Genomic DNA, 21,032 nt, shown 5'->3' on the forward strand with positions numbered 1-21,032 from the left:
GAAAACTTTTATTGCTTGTTTATTGATAGGTTGATTCACTAGATCAAGAAAATTTCTGATTATTTCACCATTTATGCTTAAGTTAGATTGTTTGATTTTAAAGTAGATACTCTGTTTTTTGGTTGTTTTTCTGCGCACTGTGTAGGTTAGGAGGTATTCATGCATATGAGAAATAACATCTATACAAAAAGGTAGTTCAAATTCATTTTATTTGCGAGACGAATCAGATATAATTAAATATCAATGACTTTTCCTTTTCATCTTTATATATATATTTATAAAAATGTTCGCAAATAATGTAACGGCGAAAAACAAAGAATATTAGGCGTTAAATAATAGCTAAATAAAGTATTAAATGATAAATGAAAATCTTTCAAAACGCTAGAATCAAATTATAACATAGTAAACTATGTTACTTTCTTTAGCAGGCTTTAGAATCCCCACCTCCATCAGTTGCCTGGCAGTAAGCCTGCAGGCTTAAAACTCTAAAATTTGAGGTTGATACCCATGGTGGACAGAAGACATACGAGGTCTGTTCAAAAAATACGCGGACTGTTTGAATTGCGCGGCTCCAGTTGATTCCAGGGGATTCCGCTTGGTGTCGCTAGGTTCGCACAGATCAGCTGATTACGACGCCATTTCCCGATTGCAGATATCTTTATTTGTGTATTAGCTACGCGGTTTTAAGTGAAGTGCGATTTTTTTCGTTTGGCGGATTTCAGAATGAATGACCTGAAGGAGCAACGACTTGCTGTGAAATTTTGTGTTAAACTTGGAAAATCTGCGACTGAAACTTTTACTATGCTTAACACTGCTTACGGTGATATTGCTATGAATCGTACGGCATGTTTCAAGTGGCATGAACGTTTTAGGGATGGTCGACAGTCCATTGAAGATGATGAGCGTCCTGGACGTCCTTCCACGTCAACTGACGACCTACACGTCGACAAAATCAACACCCTGGTGCAGGCAAATCGACGTCTGACTGTCAAGGAGCTTGCTGAAGAGTGTGGGATATCAGTTGGATCTTGTTACGAGATTTTGACCGAAAAATTGAAGATGCACCGCGTTGCTGCGAAATTTGTGCCTCAGAACTCGTGAGTTTTTGGCCAAACACTCGATCACTGTTCTCCCCTACTCACCTGACCTTGCTCCTTGCGATTTTTTCTTGTTCCCCAAACTCAAAAGACACTTGAAAGGAAGAAGATTTGAGACGATTCCCGAGATTAAGGCAAATGCGACGAAGGAGCTGGAGGACATTACAAAAGAAGCGTACCAGGACTGTTTCAACAAGTGGAAACACCGTTGGGATAAATGTGTGCGTCGGGGAGGAGAGTACTTTGAAGGGGTCCCAGACCTGTAACTTCTAAATAAAGTACATTTTGTTTTATGACGTCAGTCCGCGTATTTTTTTTGAACAGCCCTCGTATAGTTTGTCGTGTAATTTTGCATTTAGCAACAATGAAAATAAAATTTACAATGATGTAAAGCTACCTAACTTGTAGTTAGAAAACTCTGCCATAATAAAGGCTCACATTACCTAAACTTGAATTCGTTTGTACTTTTGATATAAGTATAACTGGAACCAAATCATCCTCGAAGTTTCGAGTTATTTCCCTGGATTTCCTAGTCAGCTCCCTGATCCATTTTCTTCTTTCCAGCAACTAACAAAGTTTTTATACTTCCGTTTAATATCACACTTTAAACTAGGAAGCTCAGAATTTGGTTAACCCCTTTACTGTGGTACAGTCTATTTTCTGTGTGAGTTTTTTTTTTTTTTAATATACAATTATGGTTCAATGATGCGGTTTTTACAACATTATTTCACAGTTGCTAGGCCCGGCATGGCCAAGCGGGTATAGGCGTGTGACTCGTAATCTGAGGTTCGCAGGTTCGCATCCCCGTCGCGCCAAATATGCTCGCCCTTTCAGCCGTGGGTGAGTTATAATGTGACGGTCAATCCCACTATTCGTTGGTAAAAGAGTAGCCTAAGATTTGGCGGTGGGTGGTGATGACTAGCTGCCTTCCCTCTAGTCTTACACTGGCAAATTAGGGAATTTATACTTTTAGCAATTCAATCCTGTTATTCACAATTTATACATTAATAAATTCTAAATAAAATAAATAGCTTAGAGGTTAACTTGTAAAGCAAAATGTTGAAACTTGTAATAAAAATAATAATACATTGGATAAATCACTAATATTTTCAATTTCAATAAAAAACATTAAACATAATTATTTAATTGACTAATTTTTTAACTAATTAAAATACACCAAGCAGTTGGTCAATATATTGTTTCTTGATTTGTTAAATGGAGATAAATACTTTTATCCTAAAAATAAAACTTTTTTTTCTAATAAAAAATGAAAATTGAGATAGATTAGGTAAATTTCAAACCTGTGACTAACCAGGCAGCTCTTATCCATCGAAACTACAAACCTTAAAGAATTTTCCTTTATTGGTTATCAAATTACATTAAAATAGAGGATAGCAGCATTCATTGAAAATGTGGTTGATTAGTTGGCCAAAGGTTAAATAAATGATTAGCATGAATGTGAGGTACATCTCACCCAATTTCGTTTTCTCATAAAAGTGTTGACCTCATAGGACAAACTACCATACTAAAACTTTCCATAGTTCAATCATCAAAGATACTATTTAGTAGACCTGCATGTGTAATGCTACTTTACAATTTAACTCAGTAATGTTTTGTTCGTTTTGTATTACATTTGATACAAATGCTAACTTGATGTTTGTGTGCTTGGTTTTTGTATATTCATGTAAACTACTCATTCAAGAACTATCTATGCTAGATGCCCTAAAGTTAGAATTGCCAACAACTGCCAACCCTAATCAGATAATAGGATAAGATCATTATTTTACAATGCACACACAATCCTAAGCAAGAAATGTGTTTCAACAGCAACAGTAAGCAAACAATGAATGTTAAGATTCATAGCCGAGAGATGTGAACTATTGGGTTATGCCTGGCCCTATAAATAAAGAAAAATTTATAATAAAGCACAATCCTTTAACTTATCGTGCAAAATTAATAAGTCTACTCATTTCATTACTTCCATAATGACATAAATAACATAAAAGGCGGGCCATATATTTCCTGTGTCTACTGATTAAATACAAAAAATCAAAATACAAAATTTATTTACAGTGGAGAATAATAAGGTTAATTATACAGTATAAATCAGTAACAATGATAATAATAACTACTAAGCTATGCCAGGCCTTATTCAAGTTGTCTCACAAAACTGTTGATTAGAGGTTACAGTTGCTTGCTAACATCGGGCTCAAGTTTGTGAGATTAAATCCTGTTGAGTTACTGCTATGATGTAACTACCGTATAATACAAGTGAAAAATATATAAAAACCTAATCATTACACCTCCCCTTTTCAGTTTTGAATGTGCTCAGTTTCATGACTTCAACATTTATGTTTTTGGAGGTGAAACAAACATTAGGACTACCATTTATCAAAGATCAAGGATTAATTTCTCTGAGCTATATTTACTTACTAGATTCCACTTATATAAACAGTTGAAACCTGAATGTGTTTTATTGAATGATAACAGTGAAAAGTCTGAAAATAAACAAAAGCACCATACAGTTACAACCACTAATATATGCATGATATAAACAGAAACAGGTGATAAGTTATAACTTGTCATAAATAATATGTGAAAGTTAATTATTGAACTATTCATTTGTATGAGACAATGTCTATTAAATCAGAAATTAATTGAAATAATTTTCATAATAAATATTCTCATTCTGTTTGGTTACTACATATAAAACTAACTGTTTACTCAATGGTGTTTTTTTATTAAAAAAACAAGAAATAGGAATATTAATTTTAAATATTTTAATGTTAACAGTATAATAAATTCTTCATTGATCATGAGATGAGGACTGTAATGTATTTTACTTCCATATTATATAGAGGCAATAGATCAAACTTCAATCTACACAAATTGGTAAGTATTTAGACATTAGAAAATCCATATTCCTGTTCTTTAACTATCACTTTTTTCTTAACTCATTTGTTTACAGCAGTGGTTCTTAACCTGGGTTCAATCAAACCCCAGGGGTTCAGTGAGTCAGTCTCAGGGGTTCGGCAGAGGTCCAGACACACACACACTGTGTGTGTGTCCATTCCATTCACCCCACTCGTATGATTCGTGACATCATGCTCCACTTGGCCATCATTGGCTGTGGATGATCATGTTACATCACTTGGCCAAAATATCTGTGTTGCAGGGAATTTCGTGTGCTTAGCAGTCGACTTGTGACTGTAGTAATCGCTAGTCATTTGTGATTTTTTTCCTAATCTTTCAATCCCTTCATACTAACAATGTTGAGCAAAAACAGAAAGTGGTCGGACAAATACGTACAATATAGATTCATGTGTATAACAGAACATGATGGGAGTCAGCATTCTCAATGCATGATTTGCAATGCCAAGTTGAGCAATTCTAGTCTAGCACCAGCAAAACTAAGAAAACACTCCCTAAAGCTGCATGGAGATGGGAAATACAAGAACACAATGCTTGCTGAATTCAAGGTAAAGAGAGCTAGGTTCGATGAAGAGGCTACTTTGCCTGTTCTCGGCTTTGTACCCATCGACAAACTGCTCCTCACAGCATCGTACGAAGTTGCATACTTGATCGCAAAGCAGGGTAAACCATACATCATTGGTGAAGCACTCGTAAAACCATCTGTGTTGAAGATGGCGAATATCATGCTGGGAAAAGCTGCTGAAAATAAGTTATCCCAAATTCCTCTTTCAAATGATACCAGCAGCAGCAGAATAGACAACATGAGCAATGACATCTTGGCTCAAGTAGTTGCAGGTCTGATTTCAAGCCCAGCAAAATTCAGGCTTCAACTCGACGAGACCACTGACATTTCCAATCTAAGCCAGCTTGTTGTACTCGTGCAGTATGAGAAGAACGACGAGATAAATGAAGAATTTTTATTATGTAAGCCTTTTACAACAACTAAGGCAGCTGATGTGAAGAAACTTGTGGATGACTTCTTCAGAGACAACAATCTTTCGTGGGATATGGTTTCTGCAATTTGTTCGCATGGAGCTCCAGTCATGCTGGGACTAAACACTGGTTTTGGTGCGCTGGTGAAAGCTGATGCACCACACATCATTGTAATGTACTGTGTTCTGCACAGGCAACAAAAACCTTGCCTTCAAAACTGACAGAGGTATTAAAAATTGTAGTGGAATGTGTAAACTTTGTGCGAAATAGTGCCCTGAAGCACTGCATCTTGAAAGATCTGTGTAAAGAAATGGGCTCTGAATTTGAGGTATTTCTGTTCATTCTAACATTTGGTGGTTATCCCGGGAAAAGGTGCTGAATCATGTTTTTGCCATGCGTATGGAATTAGCCCTGTTTTTGGGAGAGCACCAACATTGTCATGCAGATTGCTTAGAAAAATCTTGAGTTCATTCTCATTTTGGTGTACATGGCTGATATCTTCAATGCTCTCAATCATCTCAATCAACAGATGCAGGGCGGTGGAGTCAACATCATCGAAGAGGAAGAAAACCTGAAGGCTTTTCAAAAAAAGCTACCGCGATGGAAACGACGAACAGAAAATGATAACTTCACAAACTTTCCTCTGCTGGACGACTGTGTAAGTAAGATCGAAGATGTGTCTGAAATTGGAGACATTTCTGTACCCGGGGAACTGAAGCAAGCTATTGCCATGCACTTAGATGAGCTTACAAAGTCTCTTGACAGATACTTCCCCACCAGAGAGTCATATCCAGCATGGTTGAGACAGCTGTTCACGTTTAGTGTTGCGACAGCAGATGCCAATGATGAGTACCTCGATGAAATTATTTAACTTCAGTAGAGCCAGGTTCAACAGCAACTTTTCAGAACAACAATACTCTCAACGTTTTAGTGTCACTTAATCATAGCATACCCTCTTATTGCTAAGAAACTCCTTGAGATACTCATACCGTTTGTTACAACGTATCTTTATGAGCAATCCTTTTCGAGGATGGTAAACATAAAAACGAAGAAAAGGAACAGACTTTGTTGCGAGAATGATATGAGAGTGGCAAAATTATTGAACTTCAGTAGAGCCAGGTTCAACAGCAACTTTTCAGAACAACAATACTCTCAACGTTTTAGTGTCACTTAATCATAGCATACCCTCTTATTGCTAAGAAAGTCCTTGAGATACTCATACCGTTTGTTACAACGTATCTTTATGAGCAATCCTTTTCGAGGATGGTAAACATAAAAACGAAGAAAAGGAACAGACTTTGTTGCGAGAATGATATGAGAGTGGCACTTGCCAAGGTGAAGCTGCACATTTCTGAACTTGTCTCTGAAAGGCAACAGCAAAAGTCATATTGATTTGCAGTAAATATTCATTGAGTTATGTTTTTGTTTTTGTGTGAAATTCATGTTTTGTTGGTTTTGTTTTATGAACACAGTGCAGTAAATATTCATTGAGTTATGTTTTTGGTTTTGTGTGAAATTCATGTTTTGTTGGTTTTGTTTTTTGAACACTGATATTGTGTGCAACTGATGCAGGATTCATTTTGTGCACTAAAAATATCTACTCATGTTTTGAATTTGAAAAAATCATATTTTGTATTTCCAATTACCAAGGGTTCAGTGAATGTAAGTACGAAACTTCCGGGGTTCAGTACCTCCAACAAGGTTAAGAACCACTGGTTTTCAGCTTAGAAGAGAGAGTGCAAAAAATAATTTTATTGTCTACACATATTAATTAGTCAGTTGATAACTGATAAATTTGTAAAATATCTATATTCACCTAGTTATATTATACTCTTGTATGCATTAAATTTTCTCTTTATCCAATTTGACTCTGTATTGGGATATATAAAAAGAATTTGTTTATATTTAAATTTGTTATAAATACAGTCTTATCCCTATATTACACAATAGTTTAATCAGTGACTTATTGAATAAGTGAACAATCATCCAAATAAACCAAGATTTAAATTTTAAAAATTTAGCATGGCCAGGTGGTTAAGGTGCTCGACTCATACTATGAGGGTCATGGATTTGAATCCTCGTCACACCAAACGTGCTTGCCCTTTCAGCTATGGGGGCATTATAATGTGATGGTCAATCCCACTATTCGTTGGTAAAAGAGTAGCCCAAGTGTTGCCAGTGAGTGGTGATGACTAGCTGCCTTCCCTCTAGTCTTACACTGCAAAATTAGCAACAGCCAGCACATGCAATTCTCACGTAGCTTTGTGCAACATTTAAAACAAACCAAAAATTTAGGTACACTGATTTTTGAAGTCATCTACAAGGGAAAAAACTGTGATGTTTAGAAAACCTACCATAGCTTTTAAGGTTAGTATAGAAAATTTGAACTTTGGTTTAAAGTTTATTAGTAATTTTTCTTTTATTTCTTGTTGCAAATACTTAGAATGTATCATTATGAGTTTGTACATGCCATTTTTGTTACAAGTTTCATGCAAAGTAAACATGTACCATGGAGCTCAAATGTTATGTTATGGATGTTTATTATAAAATAAATCAAATTACAATTTCTTACATAAAACAACAGTCATTCTAAATGAGTACCAAACTGGCTACTTTTTGCTTATTAAATTTTTGTAAACGTTTAAATACTTGGCTTCTTTATCCTAAAATATCCTAGCATAATAAACCTTTCAAATTACCCTCATTTTAAAATTCAGTTTTTTAAATTGATAAAAATATTTTCTACAATACAAACAACAGAAAACAACTAAAATTTGTATTTTAAAATAAAGTTTAACAAACTTTATGGAATACAACTTTTCTTAATTCTTAACAAAATTTGGGTATTATCAAACTAAATTAAAATATTTTATACAAATAATGTTCAGTTTTTGAGAAACTGAAAGAACTTTATATTATTAAACATAACAATGTTAAATCAAAGTGTCTCAATATTGTGACAGTACTTTTCTAAAATTCAAATTTGAACTTAAACCTGTCAGAATTGTGTGTTAACTTTATAAAACAAATGTCTTGGTAATTCACACATTATCACTGAAGTAACACTAATTATCAAAGTAAGAAATATTTTTTTTTGTTTATGAGAAAGACATATACTTTGTGTGATAAAGTAATTCCCTCAAAAAACTACTGGAGTACAGAAACAACAGTGAAAGGTTATATTCATCTCTAAGTTATTATACACACAAATAAAACATTAAATACCAGTACAGACTTTCTAATAAACAAGAATTCTACTATATTTCTATATATAACAAAATAATGTATGTACAGAAGCATGCAAACGTATGGCTTTACAAGAAACATCTTCTTGAAACACAAAAACAAAACTGACAAATTTCAAATGAGCTTCTAGCATGTTTATAATGTTCATATTCATTGAACTTAAATTTTTTTTTGGGGGGGCATATTCACACCTTTTGAAGTTTTTCAAACAAAGTTAACAATGCTTAGCAATTTCCAAAAAAAAAAAAAAATACAGTTTCTGTATTTGACATCAAACACTGGGCTGCTTCAATGAGTTGGTACCACTAATTCACAAATATAACTTAAAATCTATGATTATTTCAAAACATTTGTCTTATCAACTTTTTATATACACTTGGGCAAAATTTTAAAACATCTGGCTCTTGGGTAAAGACCTACCTCAAAATTCCCAATATAACTGACTTTAACATGCTTTATCTTAGAACAGATGAAAAAAAGAGTAAAATGAAGGTGTAAAAAATATATGTGTTATATATATATAATTAGAAAATAAAACCTCTTGTCAATACTAAATATAAAACTTAAACATGTATATATACAAAAAAACAACACAAAGTGTTAATAACCATCTCTACATTTTGTAGGTAATTTGCCCAAGGCCAGCTATTAAACTATTTGGTCAAACATGTACATACAGACACTGATAAAGCTGCTCACATTAATAAACACCATTATAATTTGAGCCCCTGGTGATAATTATTTCTCCATATGGCCCATCTTGCTCTAATTCTACAGCCTGTTGTTTCTTGAGCACCAGAAATGTGTAGAATTTCTGTGCAACCTTGACAAAAAAGAAAAAAGTATCATTACTCTTATGCTTAAAAGAATTTAGATTTATGTGTATATAACTTTAAATTTGTAAACAACATTCCACTTATAAACTTCCTATCTTATAGTGATATGGAACTAATGCATGTAAGAACACAACAACAAAAGAAATCAGCTTCTACCACTATTTTATATTCACTTGCCAATATTTCATAGTTCGTTCAAACTGCTGTCTGATCTTACAAGTAGAAAATATGTATTCAAATTATCTACTGCTGTGTGTCTATCTATCAAGAAAGTGATAAATGTTAATTTTCTTTAAGGACATGTCACCTGCTTAATTAGGTTATTTCCTTCATACATTCATAGCTATTTGCATTGATATGTTTCAAGTGATATTTAATTTTGGGTAGGCCTATAAGCTCAGTTTGAGAGGTTAATTTATATTATAATACTAAATACTCTATAAAACAAAAGAAGTTGAAGACTGGTGATCATTTATGAAAATTATTTTTGATTATGAAAAAAAGTAATAATTTTCCCACACTGAAAATATATCTCTGACAGGTACTTTTCTCACATACACTTCTATTCTCATTCAGTGCTACCCTCTAACTGAAAAATGTTTTTCACAAGCTATTCCATTACCATATACCTCTGAGTTCACAAGGCTTAATTGATGCATACATACAGATACGACAGAAAGTGTTCGTACCCCTGCGTCCGGAGTGGTTTTGTGCTCATAACTTAAAAAGTATCATGAGTAGGTTAATAGAAGTATCATATATTATAAATATTATAGTAACACACATCTACATAAAGTTTTATGTATATTAAACTCTTTATAAACAAATAACCAAAAATAGGAGGAGCAGAAAGTGTTCCTACAGTTCAGAACGTGTGAAAAAAACTGATATTCCCATTAAAATTTTGTTTAGTTTAGCGAATAAACTACATTATACCATTCCAGAACTAGACACTGGGTTCATAATTATTGGAATTTAGCCAGCAAAAAATGTACTTCCGGCAATTTAGTGCCGTCTCTGTCATTATCTGCTTGGTCATCATGGCGAACAGGAAACAACTGTCCAGTGATTTAGAAAACCGAATTATTGTAAAATACAAGTCTCATGTGTCACTTTCTGGTATTGCTACACAACTTAATGTGCTGAAATCTACTATTCAAAGCATAATTTCCAAATTTAAGCTACAGGATCAACTGCTAACCTCCCTCGTTCCGGATGCCCCACCAAAGAGAGAACCAAGAGGAAGGTTCTCAGAGATGTTAGTAGGAACCCTCGTTTAACACATAATGACATACAGAAACTAGTAAGGGAAAATGGGGTGAAGTAAGCACCTCTACAGTTATGAACATGTTAGCTGTCCTCGTGAGAACTCCATATTTAAAGCCTGTTCATTTAGAAGCACGATTGAGGTACGTAAGAAAGCATGTAGATAAACCCTCTACCTATTGGAAGAGTATTCTTTAGTCAAACGAGACTAAAATCGAGCTTTTCGGCCACAATGATATTCCCTATATTTTCCGTAAGAAGGGGGAAAAAATCTTCCAAAGAACACTGTCCCTACAGTTAAACATGGAGGTGGCTTGATCATGCTATGGGGTTCCTTCAGCTCTTCTGGTGTAGGCAGCCTTCACCGCGTCAACAGAATCATGAAAAAAGAAGAGTACGTTGATATATTAGGCACTTATATCAAGAATGATGCTTGGAACTTGTGGCTTGGGCATCATTGGATCTTTCAGCACGACAATGACCCTAAGCACACATTGAAATATGTGCAATCCTGGTTGCAGAGGAACCATATAAGCATTTTGGAGTTGTTATTGCAGTCACCCGATTTCAACCCAATTGAACACGTTTGGCATGTGTTGAAGACCGGGGTTCATCAGTGTCATCCAAAAACTTGCAAGAGTTGGAGGCCTTCTGTAAAGAAGGATGGAAGAAAATACCAGTCGAGTACTGTCAAACGATCATGGAGGGCTATGAGGAGTAATTCACCCGAAAGGCTATACAACTGACCACTAAAGTAGATGCATGAACACTTTCTGCCCCTCCTGTGTTTAATTATTTGTTTATAAACAGTTTATTTGTCGTTCAATTTACATGAAAATGTATGTTAGTATAACATTTATAATACACTCTACTTTCATTATCCTAATTGTGATACTTTTTAAGTTATGAGGAAGAAAACTACTCACAACGCAAGGGTACGAACACTTTCTGTCGTAACTGTACAAGTTGTCATGCAACAAACCTTCTCCAATAGACATACCTGATACACCAATGTGACTCCCTCTATGTTATTCTTTCTAACTATCACTTCAAGTTTAGGCAGAAATACCTGTGGACAGTGATGAGGAAGGATAGTAAATGTAAGCAGAAGTAACCTGTTGGAAATATACTTTTAGTGTAAGAAAATTATAACTTCTGATAAGGTACCTTATTTCTGCTCACATACATGGCTAGAGGGACCAGTGCAAGAAAGCAAGCAAAAATATCTGAAGGACACCCTCACAAAGAAACCCCCTTCTAATAAGAGGTGGATACACTGGATACTGTATCATTTCTGTACCAGGTATTCTCTTTGCTCAGTTGTTAAAAAGTAAGACAAATCTGGGTGGACAAATCTGAGGAGTACATTCTAATGGGAGTTAAAACTGCCAGTTATTCTAACTAAAATTTTTAATGATTTCAATCTCCTTGATGAATACATTGTGGGTAAAAGAAGGGATGTGCTCAAAGGTGTACAATGGATAGGGTATGACAGACTTCACTGCATGTCAATTGCATCCAAAATTCAACATCCATGCAGGGGTATGACAAAGATCATAACATTGGTGAGTTAACTACAATCCAAAACTAAATTGTTAGGAACTAACATCCGTGAATGGGTTAAAAAAAGGGATCACATCATCTTCACCTCAAGTTCAGCTAACCAGAGAAATTCCCACCACTGATGGGAGAACAGGGCACATGTGATCACAGCAAAATACATAGCTATCCCACTCAAACTTAACAGACCAGACCAACTCCAGCACAGTATCATCAACTGCATAAAGACATCAAGAGTTAGCACAAAAGGAAGAAGCAGAGCAACCATCAAGTTCACCCAATGTGACCCACAACATCAAAGCAGTATATCCAAGGCAAAATTAATGAGGCACCAGGTGCTCCCTGAATACATGTGCAGATATGGTGACTGGTTTAGCTCTACATCCAAAACTCAACTGTGGGAGTAGGATGAGGGATACTACTCAAAGGGGTGAACTGCATATATACTAACACAGCACATGTGAATATATCAGGCCAATTGGTTCAGCTCTAAATCCAAAACTAAACAGATGGAAACCAACATCCATGTAGAGGTAGAATGAGGGATCCCCATTTCACTGCATGTTTGAGGGCATGATGTTGATAGGTTCAGCTCTGAATTCAAAACTTAACTGCTAGAACCAACTTTTGTGCAGGGGTAGAATGAAGGATACCTTCTGAGATGAAGTGCCTTTTTGGAGGATTTCCATCCACTACACTAGTAGAACATCATCATCATGCTCTCAGCTGAATGGATACATCATTGTTTATACTGCATATCTCACATTCAGGAGGATACCTCCATGGTCAACCACATCAGTGGCTTGTAACTGAAAAAGTATGTGAAGACTCTATTACTACACTAGAAGAAATGGGGGCAGGGATGTGGCAGAGACTTCAGAGAAATGAACCCACTGGAGACAATGCATTGGGTGATCCCAAACCCAATTTATTCAATCTATGGAATGGCAGGAATGGTTAACAATCCCTTTCTGCTTTACCCATGAAGTCCATAGGTCAGTATGGTCTGGAATGGGCTTATATAAGATAAATATTTCACAAGGAATAATCTACAAGTGATCTTGTGGAACAAATAATCTTTATTACATGTAATAGTAAAGAAAAGTGTGCATTTAGTAGCAATGGAAATTATGAAAGTAAAAACGATATGGCCTTACAGTGCTAATTTGAGTACAAATCTAAGTGACTGAAGTATACCTGGACAGGCACCACTTACTATAGAATGGGATCCAGATTGAGACATGACACAAGCCCCTGAAATATAAAATATGAGGAACAGTGGTATGAGCAGGGACAATCCATGACCGAAAGACCAACAGAAGAAAACATTTAACTTATGTTGATAAACCTCCATGGAAGAAGGTTAAACAGAAAGCACAAACAATGAACAATGTGATAAACAAGAACTGGATAAAAACCAGATGTGAAGACAAAGGCAGGATGAATCACCTGAGGCCAAGGCTGCCATATAAAGTGGTGTAGACTGGATCTAGAGCAGCTGGAGAAACCACAGTTGGGCCTGCCACTAAGGGACAATCAGAAGGACCTGACATAGAGTGAAGGATGATAAAAATTACCCTGGGAAGAAGTTAGATAGGATGATACACATAAAAGAAATTTTCTTTTCAATTCTGACTGAACACATTGACATTTAGAGCAAGTGGATGAGGCACCAGAAACCAAAATGGAGGATTATGACAAATGCATTCAGGTGTGGAGTGCCTATCTGAGTACATGAATGCTGGAAAAGCAGATGATCTAGAGACCACACCATCAGGTAAATTTTGTCTGTGTGGGATAGAAGATCCATGACAAGGTTGAAAGCATCCAGAATATGACATGCAAGTAAATTAAAACTGTGTGTGTGTGAGTCTAACAAGGAAGATTGAATTTCAATAACAAAGGAAATGAAAACGTGGAGTGCCTCCTTGGTGATTGATATACATCACAACAGGAGAACTATGGACAAGAAGCAGAAAATGATCCAAAGCTCGATGGACAGAATGAAGTTCCAGTAAGACTGTTCAGTGGCAGAATATTGATCCACCCCATCCCATTATGAAATGTCCATGAAAATATGTAAATCTGGACAAAAGTGAAACCCCTACTGAAGTGTGAGCCATGTTCAACCACCAATGTAGATCATTTACAAGGAAAAGAGGAATATTCAAGGGATCTGGTGCACAGTTCTACTGGGACATAGAAGGGATCTCATATAAGGACAAACATATCTCCAAAAGAGACAGAACCTTGCAAGCATTAATAAAAGGAACAGTGAGGGCATTGATGATAGCCAGCTCCATCAAACAAAATGAAAAAGATGGTTGAACAAGACTAACATGAAAGTAGAACAAAACATCCAAATAGATAATATACTGGGTAAGAAGAAGGAAGGAACCCTGGTTTCAAATGATATGTTACTTCATATTATTTATAATACTTAGAAATTACATACAGCTGTTTCAAGTATATAATTTCTATGAGCATGCTGAAGTAAGATCCATTATACAATGGTAATAATTTCAAATTACCAATGGGAACTTGTGTAAAGTGAAAAGAAATTGTCAAAATAATAATATTAAAAAAATCAAGAAATAAGCAAGGTAAAATAATAAGACTGGTTTGTTTCCCTTAACTGTCACATATAAAACCCAAACCATATTGTAACTGTATAGTTCAGAAGTATGTGTCATGAAGGCTTTTGATTGTACTTACCACAAGTTCACAAATTCATATAAGGAAGTTCTATGTTAAAAAGATTGAGAGAAAAAAAACACTCCTAATTTTCAAATGATATATTTTTTATTTCATTAGCTTTGAAAGCTCCTTGGATTTTACAATTTTTGATACTATTAACTTCAAACCTTCATTGTTTAAAACTTTGTGTTAGGAATAAGGAACAAACATGTTCAAAATGTAGCTTAAATACTTGTAGTGCAAAAATAAAAATTACAATGAAAGATAAAGAATAACTTAAAAGTAAAAATTTAAATTCTTCTTTGATCTGAAGCAAATGTCAATAAGATTTATATCAAAGTTATATAGTTTTACTTTGCAGAGGATGTGATTTAGAAAGCAATATCAGACAAAAGCTTTTAATACTTAACATTATCACATGTCCTTGTCAAATACAAGACTAGAAAAGTTAATAATTTTATATGCACAAATAATTGGTAATTACAGTAAGTAGTTCATTATGAAAGAATTTTTTTTGTAAGTAAGAATTTACTTCCCATTTAAAGTACAATAAGTTTTAACAGTTTTACTTTGTAAACAAAATACAAACAATTTATATTTTTTTATATTTGTCATAAGATAAAAGTATTAGTCTTAATGTTTCTTTTAACACTAATTTCTTTATTCACTCCCTTTTGTGATGTTCTGAGAAGAACAGTGTATAATAGTACTTCAACACACAGTGCACACCATCTCAATAAGTCTTATGATAAATATAGCTGATTAGAATCATGTTTCACCAGTGATCATACCATATCAGTTTTAACTTTTAATTCTGTTGACTAATCTTCTTTGTTACCCAACATTTTATACATTACTTATTATACAAACTTAAATTATTACATAAAGTTACATAGATGTTATGATGCAAAAACAGCTTTTATATTAGCTGTAATCACAAAAGTAGGTAACCAGAAGGATTCTTTTACAATAAGCAACTACTTGATTAACATATTGTTTGATGGTGAAAAAACAAACGAATACACACAGACATTCTGTGTTCCAAGATTACCCGTATATCTTATTTTACTGGATGTTAAAATTGAATAATCTACAGTTTTTATATTTAAAGGCAATTTAAACTTACAGATTAGTTACACTCAAGTTAGCAACAACATTTCAATACTAATATGAATAAAACAAAATACAAATAGTTTCTCTTTAATAAACAGCATCACTGTCTTGAAACTTTGGGTCTAACATGCTTTAGTCCATAAACGAGTGTTTAAAAATGTTTATTTCATTGTATATTATCTTATTTAAGACTTAAAGTATTCTGTTTAACTAAAATAGTTCAACTCCAACATTGTTAATAGGCAAATATCATGATATCAGGTTTAATTTGTTGCTTGCTAGACCTGCTGAGCCCTCAAAGTGCATTTTTTTTAGAATATAACTCGCATTATTTTTAATATTAACTGGACCCATCTTTTACTTTCACATAGATATCTTACTTTAAGAAAAGCTGTTCTAACTTAAATAGAAAAAGACTCACTTGTTTGCGCATGTTGTTTCTCACTAGGTCAGAGAATCGCATCTTTTTGCCCGCTTTTAGTCCATGTTGTATTATATGAAGCATGTGAACTGTTCTTTTATTGAGAATTCGTTCTTCAAACTGTTCATATGTTTCATCTGCTAATTGCTCCTCAGGCTATATATTTTAAAAAGGAAAGATTATGAAAGTTATTATCTTACATTTATTTTACAGACGCTGTATCAGTTACTGTTAAATTATTCACAGACAAGACAGACAAACACAACAAAGGTTCAAATTAAAATTTAATGGTATGTAAAATAATTTTCATCAATGTCAGCAAGTCACTATAAAAAAGAACACCAGTAATAACAATAACTATCAAAAGTTACAGCTTATAAGTTGATAAAAAAAACAATGCAAAGAAAGAAAATCAAAATTTGAAGCTTATAGCTAATAAAAAATCAATACACACAATGAAGACAGAAAGTGTAAATATTTTATCAAATTGTTATTAAACATTTAAACATACACACAATATGAATTTTAACATTTATAATTACTGTGCTTGCAAAGCTTACCAAATATATGCCAGATGTGGATTGAAACTGCAGTGCATTTAAGGTGAAATGTTTATACATCAGGCTAATTTGGAATTAAAAAACATAATCACCTGAATGGTTAACCTGGAATTCCAAAATACAATAATTATTAACCTATAGTTAGATTATATATAAACTTACAGGTCCAACACTAGGTGGAGCAGCATAGTCTTCCTCTTCTTCAACCAACTGCTCTTTATGGTTTACAACTGGTGGTTGTAACAGCTCCTCTTGCTGCTGTTGTAGTGGTGTTTCTTGAACTTGCTCTATTTCAGATTCCAGTGGTTGAGGCTGTTGCTGTTGTAGAAGGGGTTCATCATGCAGTGTGGCAATTGCTGTTGCTAAAATATCAGTGGTTTGATGTCCCTCTAATACAGGAAGTGGATGCCCCTCTAAAGTATGAAGTGAATGTTCCTTGATTGGGATAAGTGGATGTTCTTCAACAGGAGGAACTGGGTTAAGAGTTTCAGCCTCCGTTTGTGGACCAAGCTGCATAACATGCCAAAATAATATTAAAACAAATAAAATGTCATAAATAAGCTATTATGCTAAGAATACATAAAATTATAATATCTCACATCTTAACTACAAAATGTAAGTACAGTTTTTCATTACATAATTTTACTGAGATGTCATTCTTAATCTTTTTAACATCAGATTAATATTTTTTTCATTTTCTATTCACAATAATAATATGTTTCTTAGTGACTTTTGTTTGTATAATGTATAGTTAATCATTATCACACAGAATGAACTTACAGACTACAACCTGTAATCTTACCATTGCTGTTTCATGTACAGGTAAAGGAGGCAACTGTTCTGATGCTAATGGTACTTCTCTAGAAATATCAAGAGGAAAGTGTGGTACAGACTGATCTATAGGAGGAATAGGTTGTGCTGGGACAGAAGTTTCTAGTTGAGGTTGTTCTATCCTAGATATTTCTTCTGGAATAACTTCCCTCCTTCTTTTGTGTGATGGCACTACATAAAGTGTATCATACATATATAGGCATGGAGTACTTTTACACGTATGAAGAATAATCCAAAAGAATAAATTAGTAGCATTAATGTGACACACTTTTCAAAACTTGTATAAATAGAGATTCCATGTATTAGGTAAAAGACAACTAAAAACACCATATACATAATGTTTAACAAATTTCAATAATAACACAAAGTAACAAATCTTGAGTACTGAACTTTATATACTTCTAAACATATCTTTACTACAATGGCAACATATCATGATATAATAAATATGCCATGTGTAATAGGATTATAATGTTCTTATACAACCAAGCTACATCTTGCAATATTTTAGTCTAAAATTCCAACAGAACATTTTTATACACAAAAAATCTTAAAAACATACTATTCAAAAAGCAAACAAACATCAAAATGAAGAGATTATTTGCATAACTGTTATTTAACAATATCATAAATAAAGTTTTCAGGCTTTTGACGTTTTTTCCCCAATGAAAACATACTTATATGCATAAACCAAGCCTCAACAAATATTCCGAGATCTAGGAACCAGTCTAAAAACTCAGGAGCCAGGTATGCCTAACCTAACTTCACAACAGTTTTTACAGGGAAATGGGGAAAACACTATTGCCTTGATTATTCGTGCATTTTTTATCGATTTTCCTCGATTATCCGTGTGTTTATCTTTTCCTTAATTTTCTTAAAACAATTGTGTTATTACAATTCTATATAATAATTTACATGGAGAAATTGTCGTTAAAAATTAATTTTGACTAGAAAATGTTCAGGTGTTACACAATATCCAGGATTTTTTTGGCAGGATCATGCACATGTTTAAATCGTAAGTTGGCCATTACAACCTTACCCTTGCCTCTTTTTGTTTTAGCTATTAAAACAGGTATACAAAATATTTGTAGCTTGGTTAATTTTATTTGATTAGTAATTTAAAATACAGTATATAAAAACACAGAAAATATGCATTAAGATTTCTTAAGTATTTCACTCAACATCAGTTGTCATCCACTATTTTATGCTGCACAGTGAGTGTCCTTTAATCACAGATGTTCAGGTAGTGTTGGGTATTGCCCAGTTATGCATTGTCCTCTTCCCTACAGATAAATGGTACAGTCACTCTATTTTAACAAAGGCTTTTTCCTTAGTAATTCCCAACCATAGATTTGTGCTAATTTTTGACATGTGTTGATAGAGTGCAATTATACTTTTATGTCTATAGCAGAAAAAGTGCCAAAATTTAGGAGCTATTTATGCCTATGTTAGTGTTTAAATTCAACTAAAATAGAAACAAGCAATCAAAAGAGGAAGTATTACAGGAGAAAAAGGGAAATTGGTTTCGCTTAATTCATGAAATTTAGAGAAAGCAAGTGTGACCAACTGACTGACACTTGACTTTTGTAATATTTTATGATAATATGAATAAATAAATAAATGAATTTAAAATAAGGATCTTAAATATATTGACAATTGTTTTATTTAGATTAAACAATGGGCTAATTGTCAAGATACATTAGCACCTCGATACTCCACTGTTTCTGTTATCTCAAATTTCATGCTTTCCCCGGACCAATCCAGATAATTGAGGAACTTTCACAGTAATGATTGCATGGTAACAACCACATGACATCAACAACCAATTAATAATACTGTCTGAACTAACTTTGGTCCTGTATAAGTCTAAACACATGCACTAACTGGTCGAATTGAGAGAAAGATGAAAAACAAAATGGTGTGAGTTAGTAATGTGTTACAGAACTGCAGCACTTCATTCATGAAAAAAACATGAATATGTGCTGAATCTGCCATTAAAATCATAAAAACAAAGTCTGATTTAGGATTTAAAGAATATAAAAATAGTTACAGACTTCCAAGAGTCCAGAACTATTCTAGATTCAAGTTCTATTTAGCACAGCCACATGCACTATAAAGTACTAGGCACCACGATGAAATTTGTAATTTCCAAGGTGAGCTTGTGCCTGAGTTAAATTTTTCTTGTCTTCAAATTAAACATTTGAAAGCTGTAAAGAAAAACTGATCCAGATACTTGCACATTGGCCTTAAAGCACACAGAATAGTGCTTGGTGCACTATAAGAGAAATCCTACCTTCCTCTTCTCGGGGTTGTTCTGGTTGTCCATCTAAATCAATTTTATCTTCTTCAAGACCAAACTCTTCATTGTCAACATGCCTGCTTGTCAGATGCCTTTGGTAAAGCTGAGATTGTAATTAATAAAAGACTCATGAAATATTATACTTTTATATGGTGTTAGTAGCATATTCAGTGTTCTACTTCTAACAGCATCAGTCACATTACAAGAAAGCTTTATTTTTAGTGAAATAATTTATATTTTTGTTTTTTATTTTATTAATGTTTAAAGGAACATAAATGAAAAAGTTTTATGCATCAAAGACATTTTAAGCTTTACTAATTACTGGTATGTTTACCAGAAGTTAGTAATATGTAAAATATTGTAACTAAGGAAATCAAGAAAAATTAATAGAACTCTATTCCAAGCAAATAATATGCAATATAAAGATACCTTTGATAAGCTTCTTGAGAGAATGGGTCGGCTTGAAGGGCAAAAGCTTCTCAACTCCTCCACTTTCTTTCCAGTGCATGAGTCGTTTAGTTGGAGGAGCCAAATCAAGGGTAGTAACAATGTCTGTTGTGTCAGAGAGCTGGGACTTCATCTCTTCGCCAGATATGTTTTTCACTTCATCCACAACCAGTTTTCGTTTACGTTTACCTTTGGCTTTTTCTGCTCCTGAAAGGTGATAAAACAACATCATGTTTATTTTACCAATGTGGTAAGAAATAAAAGATATCAAACTACATTCATTTGTAAAAATCTTTAAGATTGCAAACAATTTGTAATGACAATTAAAATATTGGCTCTTACACTCTGATATATCTTTGGTTTATTGCCTTGAGATTTCTGAGAACAGTGAAAAATTGGAAAGCCCTGCTGGGTTGCTGATAATCAATTCAAAGAAATTCTCAATATTGAATGTAACACCCGATAATGAATTTTTTTTTTAAATCACATATCAGATGGTTTATTATACCAAGCAATATATGATGCTTTTAAACTAAAAACAGATCCAGCATTTAAAAAAAAATACCATGTTCTTAGTAAAATTAAAACATGACTACAGTAGTTAATTATAAATAATAATCAATCTTTTAAACTAAAAACTCAGTATTGACCTAAATACTTAATTTGTGACAAAGCTTTTAAATTACGAACATATACATTACAATTAAAAAATACTCAATAAAAAAAGTTCTTAACTTATAATCTTACCATGTA

The 21,032-nt window shown here is 33.6% G+C and overlaps 1 pseudogene across 1 annotated transcript in view; it reads right to left on the reverse strand.

The window, feature by feature from the left end:
* Positions 1-7,524: 7,524 nt before the first annotated feature.
* LOC143248198 (glutamate receptor ionotropic, NMDA 3A-like) overlaps positions 7,525-21,032 on the reverse strand; it is a 32,826-nt pseudogene continuing 19,318 nt past the window's right edge. Inside the window, exons 8-14 of the transcript XR_013026814.1 lie at positions 20,622-20,695; positions 20,262-20,384; positions 19,827-19,935; positions 17,505-17,704; positions 16,865-17,212; positions 16,143-16,298; positions 7,525-9,072 (exon numbers count right to left, since the gene is read on the reverse strand). The product of XR_013026814.1 is annotated as a glutamate receptor ionotropic, NMDA 3A-like (transcript). The remainder of the gene's footprint in view (positions 9,073-16,142; positions 16,299-16,864; positions 17,213-17,504; positions 17,705-19,826; positions 19,936-20,261; positions 20,385-20,621; positions 20,696-21,032) is intronic.

The sequence above is a fragment of the Tachypleus tridentatus genome, chromosome 4 (assembly GCF_004210375.1).
Source record: "Tachypleus tridentatus isolate NWPU-2018 chromosome 4, ASM421037v1, whole genome shotgun sequence".
Classification (NCBI taxonomy): Eukaryota; Metazoa; Arthropoda; class Merostomata; order Xiphosura; family Limulidae; genus Tachypleus; species Tachypleus tridentatus.